Genomic DNA, 26,684 nt, shown 5'->3' with positions numbered 1-26,684 from the left:
AGTTGTTTGGTCCGGGAAGCTGTGTAAGTTCGAGATACTGCTGCTGCCCAAAGACCTGAGTTCACAGGTCAGTTTCCAGAAACTGAAAGGGCAGACAGTGGAAGATCTGCCTGTCATCAGCTTACTGGTGAGGTTCCGAGGTACTTTCAGACTTGCCCAGTCCTACTGAAGTCGACTTTAGGGGAGACACGAAGAGAAGCTGGCTGAAAAGCTTGCTGCACGGATTGATGAGACATGCGAACACATGGATGAGAGACGTTCTGCTACAATGGAGAATACTGGCGTGGAGACAGCTGTAGAGGATACCAGGCTCAAAAGACATTCATGAGACATATTGAACCTCGCTGATACTGGCAGAAACATACGGAGTGCCAACGTGGACTTGAGGAATTTCCTCAATTCTCTTCTCCAAGAACGGGTCCAAGGTCCCTGACGTCTGCAAGAGAAGAGATGGCAGAGATGATCAAAACGCTCCTGTTCTTGGAAGAGGTCGTGAGAATCCACACGTCCCAAGGGGTCTTCCCTAGCCATTCAGACCAAAATTCACCAAGCCCAGGTATGCCATTTCCCAGGTTTGAGCCTAGATAGCAAGAACTTGCCCTTCCCTCCCCTCCACTCAGGCATCCATTTTGAAGGATCAGTACCTGAGCTGCAATGAAGCCATTAGGAGAAGAGCAAACCCCTCCTAGAATTAGAGTTCCTCCAGCTTCACACTCTGTGAACAACAGTGAAATCCTTAAAGGTCAAATAGTCTCGGCTGAAATCGATAAGAATTGAATAACTAACTCACACTTAGAAAAGATGGCCTTCCGCTAGATTCAGCAAATGTTGTGTTTATGTCTTCCCTGGGGTGAAGGGAGTGTGGTAAGTGAGGGGAATCTTTGACTGAACTTGAATCTGTATTAGGCCTCAGTTTTTCAACACAGTATAGGTAAATAGTACAAGTCAGAAAGTGAACTGTACTGTAAAAGTCGCCAATGACATTAAAGACACAGCTTATGTGGATCGTCTTTCACTTGAGTCAAGCCCCCGGGGGCACTATAAAATGGGGGTGCAGAGTTGATTGCGTTAAATGGCTTTACCCAACATGATCGGATGATAAAGCGTTCTCATCACTGGTAGAAGTACACCTGGTTCTCCATAGACTAGCATAACTGCAGCAGATTTCTCCAAGCTATAATGCACATAGGTGCTTTTGGATTCAAACCTAAATGTATATATTTGGTTTGTTTCTTCTTGTATTTTCCTAGAGAGGGATGTTATCCCTTGAAATGCCAACATTGGCCAGTAGGTGCCATTGGGAGTAAAGGGCAGCACATGCACAAGTGTATCCAAGGTTGGGGGTTATTTCATGTTTCCAATAGTTATTTCATGGTTCACGTTGGGTTCGGAGGCTTCAACCGTAAAGAGCTGACATGACCCCTTTAACAGTTTGGACTGCTAGTTTGCATTCTATCTGTCTAGCTTTTCCGTAGAGCTGAAACAATGTTACCAAAATTGACAAGTCTGGCTTCTAGGTCGATTTAGTGTGTTTCAAAAAATAACTCCATTTTCGTATAAATCCCAAAACATGTAAATGAATTCTGTTAAAATTCTTAAAGACTGCAAATGAGATATCAACACAATGTCAAAAGAGTTGTCTTCGGACAATCCCTCCCACCACGGCTGTATAGAAACAAAGAGCTAAGCAAATATCACATTTCTGTGAAATGTATCTGGATAGTGTTGATTCATCGATGCCCAGTTGGCAGAGAAGAAGTGCAACCTGCACTCACTCGCCCTCATTTACAGAGCAATGGAAAACCCTACTCACCCAGCCCTTGGCACAGGATAGTGGCCGAAGAGAGGTCTGTTATTTCCAAAGACAGGATGAGGCCTCAGGACACCTGGAAGCAGGAGAAGGCAAAGCAGGGAATGGAAATCAGTGCAGGGTCGGACCCCTGGTGATGGAGCAGCAAGGGTAAACTGTGTTAAACTTGGACGCACACTCTCAAGCGGACAAGAGACATGGGATAGAAGGTGATGTGCTGAGATTTATAAGAGTGCCCAGCAGAAGTTTGGCTGACAGAACTCAAAGAAACCAGCACAAAATATCCCCACAGTTGATTCTGAGACCAAGATCCGTGATGCCAAATTTGAGTTAGCAGGGGCAACGGTCAGTGAGAGATAGGGCTACGGATGATGGCAAACGCTGAGTCTCAGCGATCTGGAGTGCGTTGTGGGATTTGGTGGGTCGAATCAAGAGAGCAAACCAAACAGTGTACGAATGATAAATCAACCACACTGGTCACACGGTTGAGATTACCGATATGTCCGATGGCCACACCCAGTGCATCTGCAGGACCAGGGACCAATTGGGCATTTTGCCAATAGAGCACGTGTGGGGCTGAATCAGAGTGATCATGCATCTGCTCTGAGGGATCCAGGGGGCCTTGGTTTTGAAATCAGAATGAAAAGCCTTTGGATCAGCCTCATTCATAACCTGGGCTGGGATTATGGTGTGGTTTGAGGCACAGGATACGCAACAGCTCTGTGGTTGCCTTCGTGCACCCGTGCCACAAGGATGAGAGGACAAGGAAGAGTGGTCCAACTTCACAGCGTGAGAAGAGGAAGCATTTCTTTCAGCACTATCTCCCAAATGCGGATGCTACATTTTGGATGGCACCGGCACGGTACGGCATCGAGGACACCAATGTCGGTCTGCGGGATCATTCCAGCAGGCCCTGATGTATGACATCCATGGATGTTCTTCCACTGCATTTTCAGTAGACAGAGAAGCTCTGGGAAAACTGATTTCATTGGGATATTCCAGTGGCACTACAAAGCACAAGCGCACTCTCAGTTTGCTGTTTTGGAAACACTCCAAAATGACATAGAGCAGAATGCAGAGCTCAGAACCTTTAGAAGCTTCATTTCAACAAGAGGAAGTGTCCTGCGCACTTTCAGAATTGTGAGATAAGCGTAATCAAAATGAAGTTTTGCTAATCGAAATAGTATGGTTTGTTCATCACAACAAATGCAACACCAGCAATTGGAGATATACCAGACAACACACACAGGAATAGAATATGGCATCAATGTCTAGGAGAAATTGTCCTCACAGAAATCACTTTAAATTGCGTAGAGCCAAGAGTCTAAAATTTTCACTTAACCAAGCCCTAGAAGTCTACATTTAATACCTGATATTATCTGATCATTAGAGATGAAGAAGTACAGTAAAAGAAACAGGAAGTACCATTTTCAGTTCCAAAGATATTGAAGGCCCAAAACATAAGCATTCAAACATCTACAATGCAAAACGCTAAAAAGAACAAGATTTGAAAATGGAGGTAAGGAAACACTGAAGTACAACAGGGTCTCAGAAGCACAAAAGGCCGAATACCGGAAAAGGGGAAGAGAAAGTCTCAACACGAGCCAAATAATATCAGAAAACTCAATGGATGTGATAATATCAGGGCTAAAATTTAGTCCTTAGCAGAGTAGATAATGCAGAGGGACGCGTGAATGACTGTGAAGACAGGGGAACAGAAAAACCTCGGTCAGAAGCAGACATAGGAAAGCAAGTGCAAACCAATGTAAACATTGCTGTTGAACCCTGGGTTAAGACAGGGCATGAAAGACTAGAATTCATAAGAGTCCCAGATGGAAAAGCAAGAGATATAGAAACAAAAAATGTCTGAAAATATATCTGTAGAAAAATCAGACTGAAACTTGCTGAAAGCCAAGAAAGAATCATCTATGCGAATTCAGGAATTACACACCATCCAAAGGAGGTGGAATCCCAATAAACCTACCAGTAGCTGTATGATGCAAATCATCAAAGCTCACGAATATCCCAGTGATTTAAAATGCACCTGGAGGAAACAACATAGTCACAAGGGAACCTCCAGAGGGGTTTCAGCAGATATGTCAGCAGCAATATTGCAGGACAGGGAGGAGTGCCAGGACACAGACCATAACCTGAATGGCCAAATGCTGCCACCTAGGGTAGCCTATGCCACATGACCGCCATTTCTAATAATGGCAGAGCTAGAGAATTCCACAAACCGGCAAATCTCAAAAGAATTCAGCAGTTCAAAACTTATCCTACAAGAATGGTTGAGAAATCTACCCTGAATAGAAAAGCAGCAAGATGAATTGGAAAAAGAAACCATTATTGGAAATGCAAGAAGATCATGAGTGGCAAAGAAGAAACAAGAAGGACGGTAGGAGGACATCAAAACCCCAAAGATGGGAGAGGGAAGCAGGAAATCATAGGTGATTGGAAGCACTCTCTTAAGTGAATCAACTTATTTGACTCTCTGTTTGAAGCTAAAGGAGAGATGCATTGTCGGAGCCAGCCGACAATCGATCAGGTCCAGAAACCTGTGCTGCAGGACTGAGAAAAGGAAAGACGTAACAAAAAGACAGCAAGGCAAGAAAAGTTGGGGTTGAGAGGGTCTCACTCTAGCCCGCAAGACGCTAGGTCAAGAGTGGACCTCGAGTTTATTTCAGGTGGTTCTTTTATATGATTTTAACCCATTAGCTCATACATTCCTGCACGTAGGCAATAAAGCCTAACCTCGTGACTCGTATATATTCAACTCAGGTGATACATTCAACTCAGGTGATTGTTCTCTAAAAGGATCACTGATTTGTGTGCCAATTGTATCTCTCCCTCCGAAGGTCTTTTGTGACTAAATAGCTCAAAGAGGTTTCCTCAGGCATTAGCGCACCTGGTGAATTCTTTAGTAAAAGAGGTGGCGGGACAGAGATTGTTCTAACTCAATTGACCTTTGAGCCGGGCGCCCCGCACTGTGGGAGTTTAGGCACAACCTTTGTGCTCGGCAGCCTCAATCTCAGAGCCTGGCGCCCTGCACTTTGGGGTTTTACGCCCAAGTTTTGTGCTCGGCAGCCCACAGTCACGAGTGGCTCCCCGCAATGCATGGACTGACATGTTTGCAAAACAAGCTAGAAGCCGACCAACAAAGAATCAAACCAACAAACAAGCACCAAAATGGTACGGTTGGCTGATATTTACCAAGGGAAATATGATTATTCAAAAGAATTACTCAAGGTGATGTCAAGGATCATTCAGCATGCATCGACACAGTATCGGGGCTTGCATGTACTCAGCACACTTGTATTCGGAAATCAAAGGCGTGCAAACATATTCGTAAATTTTGATACATAAGAGCATATCGTGACCTAACACTAATGCCGATTTGGAATCAAATGGATTCCTAGTCCGTGATGTAGACTTGTATGTCTTCCAACAGGATGAAGGAATGCCATATTCTACGCTACGTAGAGAAGAAATGTAAGAAGCCTATAACAAAGGCAAGTATCTCTGCCAAAGTGTACTAAGAGCAAAAGAGACCGACAGTAAAGTGCACATTGGGGTTGGTTTCATTTCTTGGAATTTCAGCCCCCATGAAACCAATGGATCCATGTCCTTAGAGTGTGGGTGTTTCAGCAGAAATCAGGCGACGCATATATATTCCGGGTGTATGGATATTATATGAACATAAGTCTCCTTTAGTGGGTCTCTGTGTACTGTGAACTGTTAGAAAGTTTAAAGACGTGTGAAACCATCAACTGAGAAGGGACACAATTCCCTCCATTGGTACTGTGCATAGAGATCTGAACAAAAGGAAAGAGGGAAGAAGAAAGGCCCATGGGACTCTAGAGGGTAGAATCACATTTACCTTAGGAACCTCTCGTCGGATGCAGCCCCTCCCCCAACACTGACAAGATGCAGCAGCCATTGGGGATGGCAGTTAGCGGTTGGATTCCAGGTGGAATGTTGGTGTGTACCTCGATGCTTGTTGTGGCTGTTGGATCCTAGGTAACCGGGCAGTGTTCCGTGCGTGGATCAGTGTGATGGAGGGGCTGCCGCCCTCTGTGGAGCTTGGCTTAGGTGTTTGGTCCGGGAAGCTGTGTAAGTTCGAGATACTGCTGCTGCCAAAAGACCTGAGTTCACAGGTCAGTTTCCAGAACCTGAAAGGGCAGACAGTGGAAGAAATGCCTGTCATCAGCTTACTGGTGAGGCTCCGAGGTACTTTCAGACTTGCCCAGTCCTGTTGAAGTCGACTTTAGGGGAGACACGAAGAGAAGCTGGCCGAAAAGCTGGCTGCACGAATTGAGGAGAGATGCGAACACATGGATGAGAGATGTTCTGCTACAATGGAGAATACTGGCGTGGAGACAGCTGTAGAGGATACCAGGCTCAAAAGACATTCATGAGACATAATGAACCTCGCTGATACTGGCAGAAACATACGGAGTGCCAACGTGGACTTGAGGAAGTTCCTCAATTCTCTTCTCCAAGAATGGGTCCAAGGTCCCTGACGTCTGCAAGAGAAGAGATGGCAGAGATGATCAAAACGCTCCTGTTCTTGGAAGAGGTCATGGGAATCCACACTTCTCAAGGGGCCTTCCCAAGCCATTCAGACCAGAATTCACCAAGCCCAGGTAAGTCTTTTCCCAGGTTTGGGCCTAGCTAGCAAGCACTTGCCCTTCCCTCCCCTCCACACAGGCATCCATTTTGAAGGATCAGTAGCTAAGCTGCAATGAAGCCATTACGAGAAAAACAAGCCCCTCCTAGAATCAGAGTTCCTTCAGCTTCACACTCTTTGAACAACAGTGAACTCCTTAAAGGTCTAATAATCTTGGCTGAAATAGATAGGAATTGAATAATTAGCTCACACCTAGAAACGATGGCCTTCCGCTAGATTCAGCAAATGTTGTGTTTATGTCTTCCCTGGGGTGAAGGGAGTGTGGTAAGTGAGGGGAATCTTTGACTGAACTTGAATCTATATTAGGCCTCCTTTTTTCAAGACAGTCTAGGTAAATAGTACAAGTCAGAAAGAGAACTGTACTATAAAAGTCACCAATGATATTAAGACACAGCTTATGTGGATCGTCTTTCACTTGAGTCAAGCCCCCGGGGGCACTATATCATGGGGGTGCAGACTTGGTTGCGTTAAATGGCTTTACACAACATGATCGAATGATTGAGTGTTCTCATCACTGATAGAAGAACACCTGGTTCTCAATAGACTAGCATAACTGCAGCAGGGTTCTCCTAGCTCGAATGAGTCTAGGTCCTTTTGGATTCAAACCTAAATGTATATATTTGGTTTCTTTCCTCTTGTATTTTCCTAGAGAGCGATGTTACCCCTTGAAATGCCAACATTGGCCAGTAGGTGTCATTGGGATACAGGGCACCACATGCACAAGTGTATCCAAGGTTGGGGGTTATTTCAAGTTTCCAATAGTTATTTCATGGTTCCTGTTGGTTTCGGAGGCTTCAACAGTAAAGAGTTGACATGACCCCTTTAACAGTTTGAACTGCTAATTTGCATTCTATCTGTCTAGGTTTTCCGTCGAGCTGACACAATGTTACCAAAATTGACAAGTCTGGCTTCTAGGTCGATTGAATGTGTTTCAAAAAATAACTTCATTTTCATATAACTCCCAAAACATGTAAATGAATTCTTTTAAACTTCTTAAAGACTGCAAATGAGATATCAACACAATGTCAAAACAGCTGTATTCGGACCATCCCTCCCACCACGGCTGTATAGAAACAAAGAGCTAAGCAAATATCTCATTTCTGTGAAATGTATCTGGATAGTGTTGATTCATCGATGCCCAGTTGGCAGAGAAGAAGTGCAACCTGCACTCACTCGTTCCCATGAACAGAGCAATGGAAACATCCACTCACCCAGCCCTTGGCACAGGACACATGAGGAAGAGAGGTCTGTTACTTCCAAAGACAGGATGAGGCCTCAGGACACCTGGAAGCAGGAGAAGGCAAAGCAGGGAATGGAATCCAGTGCAGGGTCTGACACATGGTGATGGAGCAACAAGGGTGAAACTGTGTTTAACTTGGACGCACACTATCAAGCGGACAGGAGACATGGGATAGAAGGTGATGTGCTGAGATTTACAAGAGTGCACATCAGATGATTGGCTGACAGGACTCAAAATCCAGCGCAAAATATCCCCACAGTTGATTCTGAGACCAAGATCCCAGCTGCCAAATTTGAGGTAGCAGAGGCAACGGTCAGTGAGGGATAGGGCTACGGATGATGGCACACGCTGAGTCTCAGGGATCTGGAGTGCATTGTGGGATGTGGTGGGTCGAATCAAGAGAGCAAACCGAACTGTGTACAAATGATAAAGCAACCACACTGGTCGCGCGGTTGAGATTACTGATATGGCCCATGGCCACACACAGTACATTTGAAGGACCAGGGACCAATTGGGCATTTTGCCAATAGAGCACGTGTGGGGCTGAATCAGAGCAATCGTGCATCAGGTCTGAGTGGTCCAGGGGGCCTTGGTTTTGAAATCAGAATGAAAAGCCTTTGGATCTGCTACTTTCATAACCTGGGCTGGGATTATGGTTTGGTTTGAGGCACAGGATGCGCAACACCTCTGTGATTGCTTTCGTGAACCCGTGCCACAATAATGAGAGGACAAGGAAGAGTGGTCCAAGACCACAGCATGAGAAGAGGAAGCATTTCCTTCAGCACTACCTCCCAAAATCAGATGCTACATTTTGGATGGTACCGGCACGGTACGGCACCGAGGACAACAAGGTAGGTCTGCGGGATCATTCCAGCAGGCCCTGATATGTGACATCCATAGATATGCTTCCACTGGTGTTACTGTAGACAGAGAAGCTCTGAGAAGATCTGCTTACATTATGATATTCCCGAGGCACTACAAATCACAAGCGCACTCTCAGTTTGCTGTTTTGGAAACACTCCAAAATGACATAGAGCAGAATGCAGAGCTCAGAACCTTTAGAAGCTTCATTTCCACAAGAGGAAGTGTCCTGCGCACTATCAGAATTGTGAGATAAACATAATCAAAATGAAGTTATGCTAATCGAAATAGGATGGGTTGTTCATCAGAACTAATGCAACACCATCAATTGGAGATATACCAGACAACACACACAGGAACACGATATGGCATGAATGTCTAGGAGAAATTGTCCTCACATAAATCCCATGGAATTGCGTAGAGCCAAGAGTCTAAAATTTTCACTTAACCAAGCCCTAGAATTCTACATTAGATACCTGATATTACCTGACCAGTAGAGATGAAGAAGAACAGTAAAAGAAACAGGAAGTACCATTTTCAGTTCCAAAGATATTGAAGGCCCAAAAGATAAGCTTTTAAACAACTAGACTGCAAAACGCTATCCAGGTCAAGTGTTGAAATTGGAGGTCAGGGAATAACTGAAAAACAACAGTGTCTCAGTATCACAAAAGGCAGAATACCGGAAAAGGGGAAGAGAAACTCTAAAGACGAGCCAAAAAATATCAGGAAACTCAATGGATGTGATAATATCAGGGCTAAAATTTAGTCGAAAGCAGACTAGATAATGCAGAGGGACGCGTGAATGACTGTGAAGACAGGGGAACAGAAAAACCTCGGTCAGAAGCAGACATAGGAAAGCAAGTGCAAACCAATGTAAACATTCCTGTAGAACCATGGGTTAAGACAGGGCATGAAAGACTAGAATTCATAAGAGTCCCAGATGGAAAAGCAAGAGATAAAGAAACAGAAAATGTCTGAAAATTTATCTGTAGAAAAATCAGACTAAAAAAGGCTGAAAGCCAAGAAAGTATCATCTATGCGAATTCAGGAATTTCACAGCATCCAAAGGAGGTGGAATCCCAATAGACCTACCAGCAGCTGTATGATTGAAATCAACAAAGTTCAGAATATCCCAGTGATATAAATTGCACCTGGAGGATACAACATAGTCACAATGGAACCTCCAGAGAGGTTTCAGCTGATATCTCGGCAGCAATATTGCAGGACATGGAGGAGTGTCAGGACACAGACCATAACCTGAATGGCCAAATGCTGCCACCTAGGGTAGCCTATGCCACATGACCGCCATTTCTAATAACTGCAGATCTAGTGAATTTCACAGACTGGCTATTCTTAAAAGAATTCAGCAGTTCAAAACTTATCCTACAAGAATGGTTGAGAAATCAACCCTGAATAGAAAAGCATCAAGATGAAATGGAAAGAAGAAACCATTATTGGAAATGCAAGAAGAGCATGAGTGGCAAAGAAGAAACAAGAAGAAGGCAAGGAGGACATCAAAACCCTAATGATGGGAGAGGGAAGCAGGAAATCATAGGTGATAGGAAGCACTCTCTTAAGTGAATCACCTTATTTGACTCTCAGTTTCAAGCTTAAGGGGAGATGCATGGCCTGTCGTGTTTGCAATACAAGCGAGAAGCAGACGAACAAAGAATCAAACCAACAAACAAGCACCAAAAGGGTACGGTTGGCTGATATTTACCAAGGGAAACATGATTATTAAAAAGAAAATACTCAAGGTGATGTCAAGGATCATTCAGCATGCTTCGACCCATTATCGCGGCTTGCATGTACTCAGCACACTTGTATTCGGAAATCAGAGGCGTGCATTCATATTCGTAAATTTTGATTCATAAGAACATATCGTGACCTAACCCTAATGCCGATTTGGAATCAAATGGATTCCTAGTCCTTGATGTAGAATTGTATGTCTTCCAACAGGATGAAGGAATGCCATATTCTAGGCTACGTAGAGAAGAATTGTAAGAAGCCTAAAACAAAGGAAAGTAGCTCTGCCAAAGTGTACTAAGAGCAAAAGAGACTGACAGCAAAGTGCACAATCGGGTTGGTTTCATTTCTTGGAATTTCAGCCCCCATGAAACCAATGGATCCATGTGCTGAGAGTGCGGGTGTTTCAGCAGAAATCAGGGGACGCATATGTATTCCGGGTGTACGGATATTATAGGAACATAAGTCTCCTTTAGTGGGTCTCTGTGTACTGTGAACTGTTAGAAAGTTTAAAGACGTGTGAAACCATCAACTGAAAAGGGACACACTTCCCTCCATTGGTACGGTGCATAGAGCTCTGAACAAAAGGAAAGAGGGAAGAAGAAAGGCCCATGGGACGCTAGTGGGTAGAATCACATTTACCTTAGGAACCTCTCGTCGGATGCAGCCCCTCCCCCAACACTGACAAGATGCAGCAGACATTGGGGATGGCAGTTAGCGGTTGGATTCCAGGTGGAATGTTGGTGTGTACCGCTTGGCTTGTTGTGGCTGTTGGATCCTAGGGAACCGGGCAGAGTTCTGTGGGTGGATCAGTGTGAAGGAGGGGCTGCCGCCCTCTGTGGAGCTTGGCTTAGGTGTTTGGTTCGGGAAGCTGTGTAAGTTCGAGATACTGCTGCTGCCCAAAGTCCTGAGTTCACAGGTCAGTTTCCAGAAACTGAAAGGGCAGAGAGTGGAAGATCTGCAAGTCATCAGCTTACTGGTCAGGCTCCGAGGTACTTTCAGACTTGCCCAGTCCTGTTGAAGTCGACTTTAGGGGAGACAAGAAGAGAAGCTGGCCGAAAAGCTGGCTGCACGGATTGAGGAGAGATGCGAACACATGGATGAGAGATATTCTGCTACAATGGAGAATACTGGCGTGGAGACAGCTGTAGAGGATACCAGGCTCAAAAGACATTCATGAGACATATTGAACCTCGCTGATACTGGCAGAAACATACGGAATGCCAACGTGGACTTGAGGAAGTTCCTCAATTCTCTTCTCCAAGAACGGGTCCAACGTTTCTGACGTCTGAAAGAGAAGAGATGGCAGAGATGATCAAAACGCTCCTGTTCTTGGAAGTGGTCGTGAGAATCCACACGTCCCAAGGGGCATTCCCAAGCCATTCAGACCAGAATTCACCAAGCCCAGGTAAAACATTTCCCAGGTTTGGGCCTAGCTAGAAAGCACTTGCCTTTCCATCCCCTTCACTCAGGCATCCATTTTGAAGGATCAGTACCTGAGCTGCAATGAAGCCATTACGAGAAGAGCAAGCGCCTCCTAGAACCAGAATTCCTCCAGCTTCACACTCTGTGAACAACAGTGAACTCCTTAAAGGTCAAATAGTCTCGGCTGAAATAGATAGGTATTGAATACTTAGCTCAAACCTAGAAAAGATGGCCTTCCGCTAGATTCAGCAAATGTTGTTTTTATGTCTTCCCTGGGGTGAAGGGAGTGTGGTAAGTGAGGGGAATCTTTGACTGAACTTGAATCTGTATTAGGCCTCAGTTTTTCAAGACAGTATAGGTAAATAGTACAAGACAGAATGTGAACTGTACTGTAAAAGTCGCCAATGATATTAAAGACACAGCTTATGTGGATTGTCTTTCACTTGAGTCAAGCCCCCGTGGGCACTATATCATGCGGGTGCAACTTGGTTGCGTTAAATGGCTTTACCAATCATGATCGGATGATTAAGCGTTCTCATCACTGATAGAAGAACACCTGGTTCTCAATAGACTACAATAGCTGAGGCAGGGTTCTCATAGCTCTAATGCCTCTAGGTGCTTTTGGATTCCAACCTAAATGTATATATTTGTTTTGTTTTCTCTAGTAATTTCCTAGAGAGGGATGTTACCCCTTGAAATGCCAACATTGGCCAGTAGGTGTCATTGGGAGTAAAGGGCATCACATGCACAAGTATATACAAGGTTTGGGGTTATTTCATATTTCCAATAGTTATTTCATGGTTCCTGTTGTGTTCGGAGGCTTCAACCGTTAAGAGCTGACATGAACCCTTGAACAGTTTGGACTGCTAGTTTGCATTCTATCTGTCTAGGTTTTCCGTAGAGCTGACACAATGTTACCAAAATTGACAAGTCTGGCTTCTAGGTCGATTGAGTGTGTTTTAAAAAATAACTTCATTTTCGTATAACTCCCAAAACATGTAAATGAATTCTGTTAAAATTCATAAAGACTGCAAATGAGATATCAACACAATGTCAAAACAGGTGTCTTCGGACAATCCCTCCCACCACGGCTGTATAGAAACAAAGAGCTAAGCAAATATCACATTTCTGTGAAATGTGTCTGGATAGTGTTGATTCATCGATGCCCAGTTGGCAGAGAAGAAATGCAACCTGAACTCACTCGCTCCCATGTACAGAGCAATGGAAACAACCACTCACCCAGCCCTTGGCACAGGACACTTGCCGAAGAGAAGTCTGTTACTTCCAGAGACAGGATGAGGCCTATGAACACCTGGAAGCAGGAGAATGCAATGCAGGAAATGGAAACCAGTGCAGGGTCTGACCCCTGGTGATGGAGCAACAAGGGTGAAACTCTGTTTAACTTGGACGCACACTCTCAAGCGGACAGGAGACATGGGATAGAAGGTGATGTGCTGAGATTTACAAGAGTGCACAGCAGATGCTTGGCTGACAGAACTCAAAGTAACCAGCGCAAAATATCCCCACAGTTGATTCTGAGTCTAAGATCCCAGCTGTCAAATTTGAGGTAGCAGAGGCAACGGTCAGTGAGGGATAGGGCTACGGATGATGGCACACGCTGAGTCCCAGGGATCTGGAGTGCGTTGTGGGATGTGGTGGGTCGAATCAAGAGAGCAAACCGAACTGTGTACCAAGGATAAACCAATCACACTGGCAGCGCGGTTGAGATTGCCGATATGTCCCATGGCCTCACCCAGTGTATCTGCAAGACCAGGGACCAATTGGGCATTTTGCCAATAGAGCACGTGTGGGGCTGAATCAGAGATATCGTGCATCTGGTCTGAGAGGTCCAGGGGGACTTGGGTTTGAAATCAGAATGAAAAGTTTTAGGATCTGCTGCATTCAAAACCTGGGATGGGATTATGGTTTGGTTTGAGACACAGGATGCGCAACAGCTCTGTTGTTGCCTTTGTGCACCCGTGCCACAAGGATGAGAGGACAAGGAAGAGTGGTCCAAGACTACAGCGTGAGAAGAGGAAGCATTTTTTCAGCACTATCTCCCAAAACCGTATGATATATTTTGGATGGCACAGGCACTGTAAGACACCGAGGATAACAAGGTAGATCTGCAGGATCATTCCACCTGGTCCTGATGTTTGACATCCATAGATATGCTTCCACTGTTGTTTATGTAGACAGAGAAATTCTGGGAATTTCTGATTCCTTTGGGACATTCCCGTGGCACAACAAAGCACAAGCGCACTCTCAGTTTGCTCTTTTGGAAACACTCCAAAATGACATAGAGCAGAATGCAGAGCTGAGAAATTTTAGAAGCTTCATTTCCACATGAGGATGTGTCCTGCGCACTTTCAGAGTTGTGAGATAAGCGTAATCAAAATGAAGTTATGCTAATCGAAATAGTATGGGTTGTTCATCAAAACTAATGAAACACCAGCAATTGGAGATATACCAGACAACACACACAGGAACACGATATGGCATCAATGTCTAGGAGAAATTGTCCTCACAGAAATCCCATGGAATTGCGTAGAGACAAGAGTCTAAAATTTTCAATTAACAAAGCCATAGAAGTCTACATTAGATACCTGATATTACCTGACCAGTAGAGATGAAGAAGTACAGTAAAAGAAACAGGAAGTACCATTTTCACTTCCAAAGATATTGAAGGCCCAAAAGATAAGCTTCCAAACAACTAGACTGCAAAACGCTATACAGACCAAGTGTTGAAAATGGAGGTTAGGAAATCCCTGAAGAACAACAGTGTCTCAGAATCCCAAAAGGCAGAATACCAGAAAAGGGAATAGAAAGTCTAAAGACGAGCCAAAAAATGTCAGAAAACTCAATGGATGTGATAATATCAGGGCAAAATTCAGTCCTAAGCAGACTTGATAATGCAGAGGGACGCGTGAATGTCTCTGAACACAGGGGAACAGAAATCCCTCGGTCAGAAGCGGACATAGGAATGCAAGTGCAAACCAATGAAAACATTGCTGTTGAATACTGGGTTAAGACAGGGCATGAAAGACTAGAATTCATAAGATTCCCAGATGGAAATGAAAGAGATAAAGAAACAAAAAATGTCTGAAAATTTATCTGTAGAAAAATCAGACTGAAAAATGCTGAAAGCCAAGAAAGTATCATCAATGCGAATTCAGGAATTACACAGCATCCAAATTAGGTGGAATCCCAATAGACCTACCAGCAGCTGTATGATTCAAATCAACATATTTCACGAATATCCCAGTGATTTAAAATGCACCTGGAGGAAACAACATAATCACAAGGGAACCTCCAGAGGGGATTCAGCTGATATCTCGGAAGCAATATTGCAGGAGAGGGAGGAGTTCCAGGACACAGACCATATCCTGAATAGCCAAATGCTGCCACCTAGGGTAGCCTATGACCCATGACCACCGTTTCTAATAACGGCAGTGCTAGAGAAATCCACAAACCGGCAAATCTTAAAAGAATTCAGCAGTTCAAAACTTCTTCTAAAAGGAAGGTTGAGAATACTCCCCTGAATATAAAAGCAGCAAGATGAAATGGAAAGAATAAAACCATCATTGGAAATGCAAAAAGAGCATGAGTGGCAAAGAAGAAACAAGAAGAAGGCAAGGAGGACATCAAAACCCTAAAATGGGAGAGGGAAGCAGGAAATGATAGGTGATTGGAAGCACTCTCTTAAGTGAATCAGATTATTTGACACTCTGTTTAATCGAAAGGAGAGATGCATGGTCTGACGTGTTTGCAAAACAAACGAGAAGCAGACCAACAAAGAATCAAAACAACAAACAAGCACCAAAAGGGTACGGTTGGCTGATATTTACCAAGGGAAACATGACTATTCAAAAGAAAATACTCAAGGTGATGTCAAGGATCATTCAGCATGCATCGACCCAGTATCGCTGCTTGCATGTACTCAGCACATTTGTATTCGGAAATCAGAGGTGTACATATATATTCGAAAATTTTGATTCATAAGAGCATATCGTGACCTAACCCCAATGCCGATTTGGAATCAAATGGATTCCTAAACCGTGATGTAGACTTGTATGTCTTCCAACAGAATAAAGGAATGCCATATTGTATGCAAAGTAGAGAAGAAATGTAAGAAGCCTATAACAAAGGCAAGTAGCTCTGCCAAGTTGTACTAACTGCAAAAGAGACAGACTTTAAAGTGCACATTGGGGTTGGATTCATTTCTTGGAATTTCAGCCCCCATGAAACAAATGGATCCATGTCCTGAGAGTGCGGGTGTTTCAGCAGAAATCAGGCGACGCATATGTATTCCGGGTGTACGGATATTATAGGAACATAAGTCTCCTTTAGTGGGTCTCTGTGTACTGTGAACTGTTAGAAAGTTTAAAGACGTGTGAAACCATAAACTGAAAAGGGACACACTTCCCTCCATTGGTACTGTGCATACAGATATGAACAAAAGGAAAGAGGGAAGAAGAAAGGCCCATGGGACGCTAGTGGGTAGAATCACATTTACCTTAGGAACCTCTCGTCGGATGCAGCCTCTCCCCCAACACTGACAAGATGCAGCAGCCATTGGGGATGGCAGTTAGCGGTTGGATTCCAGGTGGAATGTTGGTGTGTACCTCGAGGCTTGTTGTGGCTGTTGGATCCAAGGTAACCGGGTAGAGTTCTCTGGGTGGATAAGTGTGATGGAGGGGCTGCCGCCCTCTGTGGAGCTTGGCTTGGTGTTTGTTCCAGGAAGCAGTGTAAGTTCGAGATACTGCTGCTGCCCAAATACCTGAGTTCACAGGTCAGTTTCCAGAAACTGAAAGGGCAGACAGTGGAAGATCTGCCTGTCATCAGCTTACTGGTCAGGCTCCGAGGTACTTTCAGACTTGCCCAGTCCTGGTGAAGTCGACTTTAGGGGAGACACGAAGAGAAGCTGGCCAAAATGCTGGCTGCACGGATTGAGGAGATATGCGAACACATGGATGAGAGATGTTCTGCTACAATGGAGAATACAGGCGTGGAGACAGCTGTAGAGGATACCAGGCTCAAAAGTCATTCATGAGACATATTGAAACTCTCTGATACTGGCAGAAACATAGGGAGTGCCAACGTGGACTTGAGGAAGTTCTTCAATTCTCTTCTGCAAGAACGGGTCCAAGGTCCCTGACGTCTGCAAGAGAAGAAATGGCAGAGATGATCAAAACGCTCCTGTTCATGGAAGAGGTCGTGAGAATCCACACGTCCCAAGGGGCATTCCCAAGCCATTCAGACCAGAATTCACCAAGCCCAGGTAAGCCTTTTCCCAGGTTTGGGCCTAGCTAGCAAGCACTTGCCCTTCCCTCCCCAACTCTCAGTCATCCATTTTGAAGGATCAGTACCTGAGCTGCAATGAAGCCATTACGAGAAGAGCAAGCCCCTCCTAGAATCAGAGTTCCTCCAGCTTCACTCTCTGTGAACAACAGTGAACACCTTAAAGGTCAAATAGTCTCGGCTGAAATAGATAAAATTGAATACTTAGCTCACACCTAGAAACGATGTCCTTCCGCTAGATTCAGCAAATGCTGTGTTTATGTCTTCCCTGGGGTGAAGGGAGTGTGGTAAGTGAGGGGAATCTTTGACTGAACATGAATCTGTATTAGGCTTCAGTTTTTCAAGACAGTGAAGGTAAATAGTACAAGTCAGAAAGTGAACTGAACTGTAAAAGTCGCCAATGACATTAAAGACACAGCTTATGTGGATCGTCTTTCACTTGAGTCAAGCCCCCGGGGGCACTATATCATGGGGGTGCAGACTTGGTTGCGTTAAATGGCTTTAAACTACAGGATCGGATGATTAAGCGTTCTCAACACTGATAGAAAAACACCTGGTTCTCAATAGACTAGCATAACTGCAGCAGGATTCTCCTAGCTAGAATGCCTCTAGGTGCTTTTGGATTCAAACCTAAATGTATATATTTGGGTTGTTTCCTCTTGTATTTTCCTAGAGAGGGATGTTACCCCTTGAAATGCCAACATTGTCCAGTAGGTGTCATTGGGATACAGGGCACCACATGCACAAGTGTATCCAAGGTTGGGGGTTATTCCATGTTTCCAAAAGTTATTTCATGGTTCCTGTTGGTTTCGGAGGCTTCAACCTTAAAGAGCTGACATGACCCCTTGAACATTTGGACTGCTAGTTTGCATTCTATCTGTCTAGCTTTTCCGTAGAGCTGACACAATGTTACCAAAATTGACAAGTCTGGCTTCTAGGTCGATTTAGTGTGTTTCAAAAAATAACTCCATTTTCGTATAACTCCCAAAACATATAAATGAGTTCTGTTAAACTTCTTAAAGACTGCAAATGGGATATCAACACAATGTCAAAATAGTTGTCTTCGGACAATCCCTCCCACCACGGCTGTATAGAAACAAAGAGCTAAGCAAATATCACATTTCTGTGAAATGTATCTGGATAGTGTTGATTCATCGATGCCCAGTTGGCAGAGAAGAAGTGCAACCTGCACTCACTCGCTCCCATGTACAGAGCAATGGAAACATCCACTCACCCAGCCCTTAGCATAGGACACTGGCCGAAGAGAGGTCTGTTACTCCCAAATACAGGATGAGGCCTCAGGACACATGGAAGCAGGAGAATGCAAAGCAGGGAATGGAAACCAGTGCAGGTTCGGACCCCTGGTGATGGAGCAACGAGGGTGAAACTCTGTTTAACTTGGACGCACACTCTCAAGCGGACAGGAGACATGGGTTTGAAGGTGATGTGCTGAGATTTACAAAGGTGCACAGCAGATGCTTGGCTGAGAGAACTCAAAGAAACCAGCGCAAAATATCCCCACAGTTAATTCTGAGACCAAGATCCAAGCTGCCAAATTTGAGGTAGCAGAGGCAATGGTCAGTGAGGCATAGAGCTACCGATTTTGGCACACGCTGAGTCTCAGGGATCTGGAGTGCGTTGTGGGATGTGGTGGGTCGAATCAAGAGAGCAAACCGAACTGTGTACCAATAATAAATCAACCACACTGGTCGCGCGGTTGCGATTACCGATATGTCCCATGGCCACACCCAGTACATCTGCAGGACCAAGGACCAATTGGGAATTTTGCCAATAGAGCACGTGTGGGGCTGAATCAGAGATATCGTGCATCTGGTCTGAGGGATCCAGGGGGCCTTGAATTTGAAATCAGAATGAAAAGCCTTAGGATATGCTACATTCTTAACCTGGGCTGGGATTATGGTTTGGTTTGAGTCACAGGATGCGCAACAACTCTGTGGTTGCCTTCGTGCACCCGTGACACAAGGATGAGAGGACAAGGAAGAGTGGTCCAAGTCCACAGCGTGAGAAGAGGAAGCATTCCCTTCAGCACTATCTCCCAAAAGCGGATGCTACATTTTGGATGGCACCGGCACGGTACGGCACCTAGGACAACAAGGAAGGTCTGCGGGATCATTCCAGCAGGCCCTGATATGTGACATCCATAGATATGCTTCCACTGGTGTTTCTGTAGACAGAGAAGCTCTGGAAAGAACTGATTTCATTGGGACATTCCCGTGGCAATAAAAAGCAGCAGAGCACTCTCAGTTTGCTGTTTTGGAAACACTCCAAAATGACATAGAGAAGAATGCAGAGCTGAGAACTTTTAGAAGCTTCATTTCCACAAGAGGAAGTGTCCTGTGCACTTTCAGAAGTGTGAGATAAGTATAATCAAAATGAAGTTATGCTAATCGAAGTAGTATGGGTTGTTCATCACAACTAATGCAACACCAGCAATTGGAGATATACCAAACAACACACACAGGTACAGGTTATGGCATCAATGCCTAGGAGAAATTGTCCTCACAGAAATCCCATGGAATTGCGTAGAGACAAGAGTCTAAAATTTTCAATTAACAAAGCCCTAGAAGTCTACATTAGATACCTGATATTACCTGACCAGTAGAGATGAAGAAGAACAGTAAAAGAAACAGGAAGTACCATTTTCAGTTCCAAAGATATTGAAGGCGCAAAAGATAAGCTTTCAAACAACTAGTCTGCAAAACGCTATCCAGAACAAGTGTTGAAAATGAAGGTCAGGAAAACACTGAAGAACACCAGTGTCTCAGAATCACAAAAGGCAGAATACCAGAAAAGGGGAAGAGAAAGTCTCAACACGAGCCAAAAATATCAGGAAACTCAATGGTTGTGATAATATCAGGGCTAAAATTCAGTCCTTAGCAGACTAGATAATGCAGAGGGACGCGTGAATGACTGTGAAGACAGGGGAAGAGAAAAACCTCGGTCAGAAGCAGACATAGGAAAGCAAGTGCAAACAAATGAAAACATTGCAGTTGAACCCTGGGTTAAGACAGGGCATGAAAGAATAGAAATCATGAGTCCCAGATGGAAAAGCAAGAGATAAAGAAACAAAAAATGTCTGAAAATTTATCTGTAGAAAAATCAGACTGAAACTTGCTGAAAGCCAAGAAAGAATCATCTATGCGAATTCAGGAATTACACAGCATCCGAAGGAGGTGGAATCCCAATAGACCTACCAGCAGCTGTATGATTCAAATCAACAAAGTTCACGAATATCCGAGTGATTTAAAATGCACCTGGAGGAAACAACATAGTCACAAGGAAACCTCCAGAGGGGTTTCAGCTGATATCTCGGCAGCAATATTGCAGGACAGGGAGGAGTGCCAGGACACAGACCATATCCTGAATGGCCAAATGCTGCCACCTAGGGTAGCCTATGCCACATGAACACCATTTCAAATAACGGCAGAGCTAGAGAATTCTACAGACCGGCAAATCTTAAAAGAATTCAGCAGTTCAAAAGTTTTTCTAAAAGAAAGGTTGAGAAAACTCCCCTGAATAGAAAAGCAGCAAGATGGAATGGAAAGAAGAAACCATTATTGGAAATGCAAGCAGAGCATGTGTGGCAGAGAAGAAAGAAGAAGAACTTAAGGAGGACATCAAAACCCTAAAGATGGGAGAGGGAAGCAGGAAATCATAGGTGATTGGAAGCACTCTCTTAAGTGAATCAGCTTATTTGACTCTGTTTGAAGCGAAAGGAGAGATGCATGGCCTGACGTGTTTGCAAAACAAGCGAGAAGAAGACCAACAAAGAATCAAACCAACAAACAAGCACCAAAATGGTATGGTTGGCTGACATATACAAAGGGAACCATGAGTATTCAAAAGAAAATACTCAAGGTGAGGTCAAGGGTCATTCAGAACGCATCGACCCAGTATCGTGGCTTGCATGTACTCAGCACACTTGTATTCGGAAATCAGAAGCGTGCATTCATATTCGTAAATTTTGATTCATAAGAGCATATCGTGACCTAACACTAATGCCGATTTGGAATCAAATGGTTTCCTAGTCCGTGATGTAGACTTGTATGTCTACATCTTCCAACAGGATGAAGGAATGCCATATTCTAGGCTACGTAGAGAAGAAATGTAAGAAGCCTATAACAAAGGCAAGTAGCTCTGCCAAAGTGTACTAAGTGCAAAAGAGACCGACAGCAAAGTGCACATTGGGGTTGGTTTCATTTCTTGGAATTTCAGCCCCCATGAATCCAATGGATCCATGTCCTGAGAGTGTGGGTGTTTCAGCAGAAATCAGGCGACGCATATGTATTCCGGGTGTACGGATATTATAGGAACATAAGTCTCCTTTAGTGGGTCCCTGTGTACTGTGAACTGTTAGAAAGTTTAAAGACGTGTGAAACCATCAACTGAAAAGGGACACACTTCCCTCCATTGGTACGGTGCATAGAGCTCTGAACAAAAGGAAAGAGGGAAGAAGAAAGGCCCATGGGACGCTAGTGGGTAGAATCACATTTACCTTAGGAACCTCTCGTCGGATGCAGCCCCTCCCCCAACACTGACAAGATGCAGCAGCCATTGGGGATGGCAGTTAGCGGTTGGATTCCAGGTGGAATGTTGGTGTGTACCGCTTGGCTTGTTGTGGCTGTTGGATCCTAGGGAACCGGGCAGAGTTCTGTGGGTGGATCAGTGTGAAGGAGGGGCTGCCGCCCTCTGTGGAGCTTGACTTAGGTGTTTGGTTCGGGAAGCTGTGTAAGTTCGAGATACTGCTGCTGCCCAAAGTCCTGAGTTCACAGGTCAGTTTCCAGAAACTGAAAGGGCAGAGAGTGGAAGATCTGCAAGTCATCAGCTTACTGGTCAGGCTCCGAGGTACTTTCAGACTTGCCCAGTCCTGTTGAAGTCGACTTTAGGGGAGACAAGAAGAGAAGCTGGCCGAAAAGCTGGCTGCACGGATTGAGGAGAGATGCGAACACATGGATGAGAGATATTCTGCTACAATGGAGAATACTGGCGTGGAGACAGCTGTAGAGGATACCAGGCTCAAAAGACATTCATGAGACATATTGAACCTCGCTGATACTGGCAGAAACATACGGAATGCCAACGTGGACTTGAGGAAGTTCCTCAATTCTCTTCTCCAAGAACGGGTCCAACGTTTCTGACGTCTGAAAGAGAAGAGATGGCAGAGATGATCAAAACGCTCCTGTTCTTGGAAGTGGTCGTGAGAATCCACACGTCCCAAGGGGCATTCCCAAGCCATTCAGACCAGAATTCACCAAGCCCAGGTAAAACATTTCCCAGGTTTGGGCCTAGCTAGAAAGCACTTGCCTTTCCATCCCCTTCACTCAGGCATCCATTTTGAAGGATCAGTACCTGAGCTGCAATGAAGCCATTACGAGAAGAGCAAGCGCCTCCTAGAACCAGAATTCCTCCAGCTTCACACTCTGTGAACAACAGTGAACTCCTTAAAGGTCAAATAGTCTCGGCTGAAATAGATAGGTATTGAATACTTAGCTCAAACCTAGAAAAGATGGCCTTCCGCTAGATTCAGCAAATGTTGTTTTTATGTCTTCCCTGGGGTGAAGGGAGTGTGGTAAGTGAGGGGAATCTTTGACTGAACTTGAATCTGTATTAGGCCTCAGTTTTTCAAGACAGTATAGGTAAATAGTACAAGACAGAATGTGAACTGTACTGTAAAAGTCGCCAATGATATTAAAGACACAGCTTATGTGGATTGTCTTTCACTTGAGTCAAGCCCCCGTGGGCACTATATCATGCGGGTGCAACTTGGTTGCGTTAAATGGCTTTACCAATCATGATCGGATGATTAAGCGTTCTCATCACTGATAGAAGAACACCTGGTTCTCAATAGACTACAATAGCTGAGGCAGGGTTCTCATAGCTCTAATGCCTCTAGGTGCTTTTGGATTCCAACCTAAATGTATATATTTGTTTTGTTTTCTCTAGTAATTTCCTAGAGAGGGATGTTACCCCTTGAAATGCCAACATTGGCCAGTAGGTGTCATTGGGAGTAAAGGGCATCACATGCACAAGTATATACAAGGTTTGGGGTTATTTCATATTTCCAATAGTTATTTCATGGTTCCTGTTGTGTTCGGAGGCTTCAACCGTTAAGAGCTGACATGAACCCTTGAACAGTTTGGACTGCTAGTTTGCATTCTATCTGTCTAGGTTTTCCGTAGAGCTGACACAATGTTACCAAAATTGACAAGTCTGGCTTCTAGGTCGATTGAGTGTGTTTTAAAAAATAACTTCATTTTCGTATAACTCCCAAAACATGTAAATGAATTCTGTTAAAATTCATAAAGACTGCAAATGAGATATCAACACAATGTCAAAACAGGTGTCTTCGGACAATCCCTCCCACCACGGCTGTATAGAAACAAAGAGCTAAGCAAATATCACATTTCTGTGAAATGTGTCTGGATAGTGTTGATTCATCGATGCCCAGTTGGCAGAGAAGAAATGCAACCTGAACTCACTCGCTCCCATGTACAGAGCAATGGAAACAACCACTCACCCAGCCCTTGGCACAGGACACTTGCCGAAGAGAAGTCTGTTACTTCCAGAGACAGGATGAGGCCTATGAACACCTGGAAGCAGGAGAATGCAATGCAGGAAATGGAAACCAGTGCAGGGTCTGACCCCTGGTGATGGAGCAACAAGGGTGAAACTCTGTTTAACTTGGACGCACACTCTCAAGCGGACAGGAGACATGGGATAGAAGGTGATGTGCTGAGATTTACAAGAGTGCACAGCAGATGCTTGGCTGACAGAACTCAAAGTAACCAGCGCAAAATATCCCCACAGTTGATTCTGAGTCTAAGATCCCAGCTGTCAAATTTGAGGTAGCAGAGGCAACGGTCAGTGAGGGATAGGGCTACGGATGATGGCACACGCTGAGTCCCAGGGATCTGGAGTGCGTTGTGGGATGTGGTGGGTCGAATCAAGAGAGCAAACCGAACTGTGTACCAAGGATAAACCAATCACACTGGCAGCGCGGTTGAGATTGCCGATATGTCCCATGGCCTCACCCAGTGTATCTGCAAGACCAGGGACCAATTGGGCATTTTGCCAATAGAGCACGTGTGGGGCTGAATCAGAGATATCGTGCATCTGGTCTGAGAGGTCCAGGGGGACTTGGGTTTGAAATCAGAATGAAAAGTTTTAGGATCTGCTGCATTCAAAACCTGGGATGGGATTATGGTTTGGTTTGAGACACAGGATGCGCAACAGCTCTGTTGTTGCCTTTGTGCACCCGTGCCACAAGGATGAGAGGACAAGGAAGAGTGGTCCAAGACTACAGCGTGAGAAGAGGAAGCATTTTTTCAGCACTATCTCCCAAAACCGTATGATATATTTTGGATGGCACAGGCACTGTAAGACACCGAGGATAACAAGGTAGATCTGCAGGATCATTCCACCTGGTCCTGATGTTTGACATCCATAGATATGCTTCCACTGTTGTTTATGTAGACAGAGAAATTCTGGGAATTTCTGATTCCTTTGGGACATTCCCGTGGCACAACAAAGCACAAGCGCACTCTCAGTTTGCTCTTTTGGAAACACTCCAAAATGACATAGAGCAGAATGCAGAGCTGAGAAATTTTAGAAGCTTCATTTCCACATGAGGATGTGTCCTGCGCACTTTCAGAGTTGTGAGATAAGCGTAATCAAAATGAAGTTATGCTAATCGAAATAGTATGGGTTGTTCATCAAAACTAATGAAACACCAGCAATTGGAGATATACCAGACAACACACACAGGAACACGATATGGCATCAATGTCTAGGAGAAATTGTCCTCACAGAAATCCCATGGAATTGCGTAGAGACAAGAGTCTAAAATTTTCAATTAACAAAGCCATAGAAGTCTACATTAGATACCTGATATTACCTGACCAGTAGAGATGAAGAAGTACAGTAAAAGAAACAGGAAGTACCATTTTCACTTCCAAAGATATTGAAGGCCCAAAAGATAAGCTTCCAAACAACTAGACTGCAAAACGCTATACAGACCAAGTGTTGAAAATGGAGGTTAGGAAATCCCTGAAGAACAACAGTGTCTCAGAATCCCAAAAGGCAGAATACCAGAAAAGGGAATAGAAAGTCTAAAGACGAGCCAAAAAATGTCAGAAAACTCAATGGATGTGATAATATCAGGGCAAAATTCAGTCCTAAGCAGACTTGATAATGCAGAGGGACGCGTGAATGTCTCTGAACACAGGGGAACAGAAATCCCTCGGTCAGAAGCGGACATAGGAATGCAAGTGCAAACCAATGAAAACATTGCTGTTGAATACTGGGTTAAGACAGGGCATGAAAGACTAGAATTCATAAGATTCCCAGATGGAAATGAAAGAGATAAAGAAACAAAAAATGTCTGAAAATTTATCTGTAGAAAAATCAGACTGAAAAATGCTGAAAGCCAAGAAAGTATCATCAATGCGAATTCAGGAATTACACAGCATCCAAATTAGGTGGAATCCCAATAGACCTACCAGCAGCTGTATGATTCAAATCAACATATTTCACGAATATCCCAGTGATTTAAAATGCACCTGGAGGAAACAACATAATCACAAGGGAACCTCCAGAGGGGATTCAGCTGATATCTCGGAAGCAATATTGCAGGAGAGGGAGGAGTTCCAGGACACAGACCATATCCTGAATAGCCAAATGCTGCCACCTAGGGTAGCCTATGACCCATGACCACCGTTTCTAATAACGGCAGTGCTAGAGAAATCCACAAACCGGCAAATCTTAAAAGAATTCAGCAGTTCAAAACTTCTTCTAAAAGGAAGGTTGAGAATACTCCCCTGAATATAAAAGCAGCAAGATGAAATGGAAAGAATAAAACCATCATTGGAAATGCAAAAAGAGCATGAGTGGCAAAGAAGAAACAAGAAGAAGGCAAGGAGGACATCAAAACCCTAAAATGGGAGAGGGAAGCAGGAAATGATAGGTGATTGGAAGCACTCTCTTAAGTGAATCAGATTATTTGACACTCTGTTTAATCGAAAGGAGAGATGCATGGTCTGACGTGTTTGCAAAACAAACGAGAAGCAGACCAACAAAGAATCAAAACAACAAACAAGCACCAAAAGGGTACGGTTGGCTGATATTTACCAAGGGAAACATGACTATTCAAAAGAAAATACTCAAGGTGATGTCAAGGATCATTCAGCATGCATCGACCCAGTATCGCTGCTTGCATGTACTCAGCACATTTGTATTCGGAAATCAGAGGTGTACATATATATTCGAAAATTTTGATTCATAAGAGCATATCGTGACCTAACCCCAATGCCGATTTGGAATCAAATGGATTCCTAAACCGTGATGTAGACTTGTATGTCTTCCAACAGAATAAAGGAATGCCATATTGTATGCAAAGTAGAGAAGAAATGTAAGAAGCCTATAACAAAGGCAAGTAGCTCTGCCAAGTTGTACTAACTGCAAAAGAGACAGACTTTAAAGTGCACATTGGGGTTGGATTCATTTCTTGGAATTTCAGCCCCCATGAAACAAATGGATCCATGTCCTGAGAGTGCGGGTGTTTCAGCAGAAATCAGGCGACGCATATGTATTCCGGG

The 26,684-nt window shown here is 44.2% G+C and overlaps 2 long non-coding RNA genes across 2 annotated transcripts; both read right to left on the bottom strand.

The window, feature by feature from the left end:
- Positions 1–168: 168 nt before the first annotated feature.
- Positions 169–5,946, bottom strand: LOC140694111 (uncharacterized). The gene is made up of 3 exons (XR_012069863.1): positions 5,688–5,946; positions 1,814–1,886; positions 169–436 (listed from the first exon to the last, which is right to left on the bottom strand). It is a non-coding gene; the product is annotated as an uncharacterized lncRNA (long non-coding RNA).
- A 122-nt stretch (positions 5,947–6,068) lies between these two features.
- On the bottom strand, positions 6,069–11,224 carry LOC140694110 (uncharacterized). Its single transcript, XR_012069862.1, has 3 exons — positions 10,987–11,224; positions 7,709–7,781; positions 6,069–6,333 (listed from the first exon to the last, which is right to left on the bottom strand). It is a non-coding gene; the product is annotated as an uncharacterized lncRNA (long non-coding RNA).
- Between the last annotated feature and the right edge of the window lie 15,460 nt (positions 11,225–26,684).

Source organism: Vicugna pacos, unplaced genomic scaffold (genome assembly GCF_048564905.1).
Source record: "Vicugna pacos unplaced genomic scaffold, VicPac4 scaffold_20, whole genome shotgun sequence".
In the NCBI taxonomy this organism is placed as follows: Eukaryota; Metazoa; Chordata; class Mammalia; order Artiodactyla; family Camelidae; genus Vicugna; species Vicugna pacos.
This window is presented reverse-complemented; position numbering and strand designations above follow the sequence as displayed.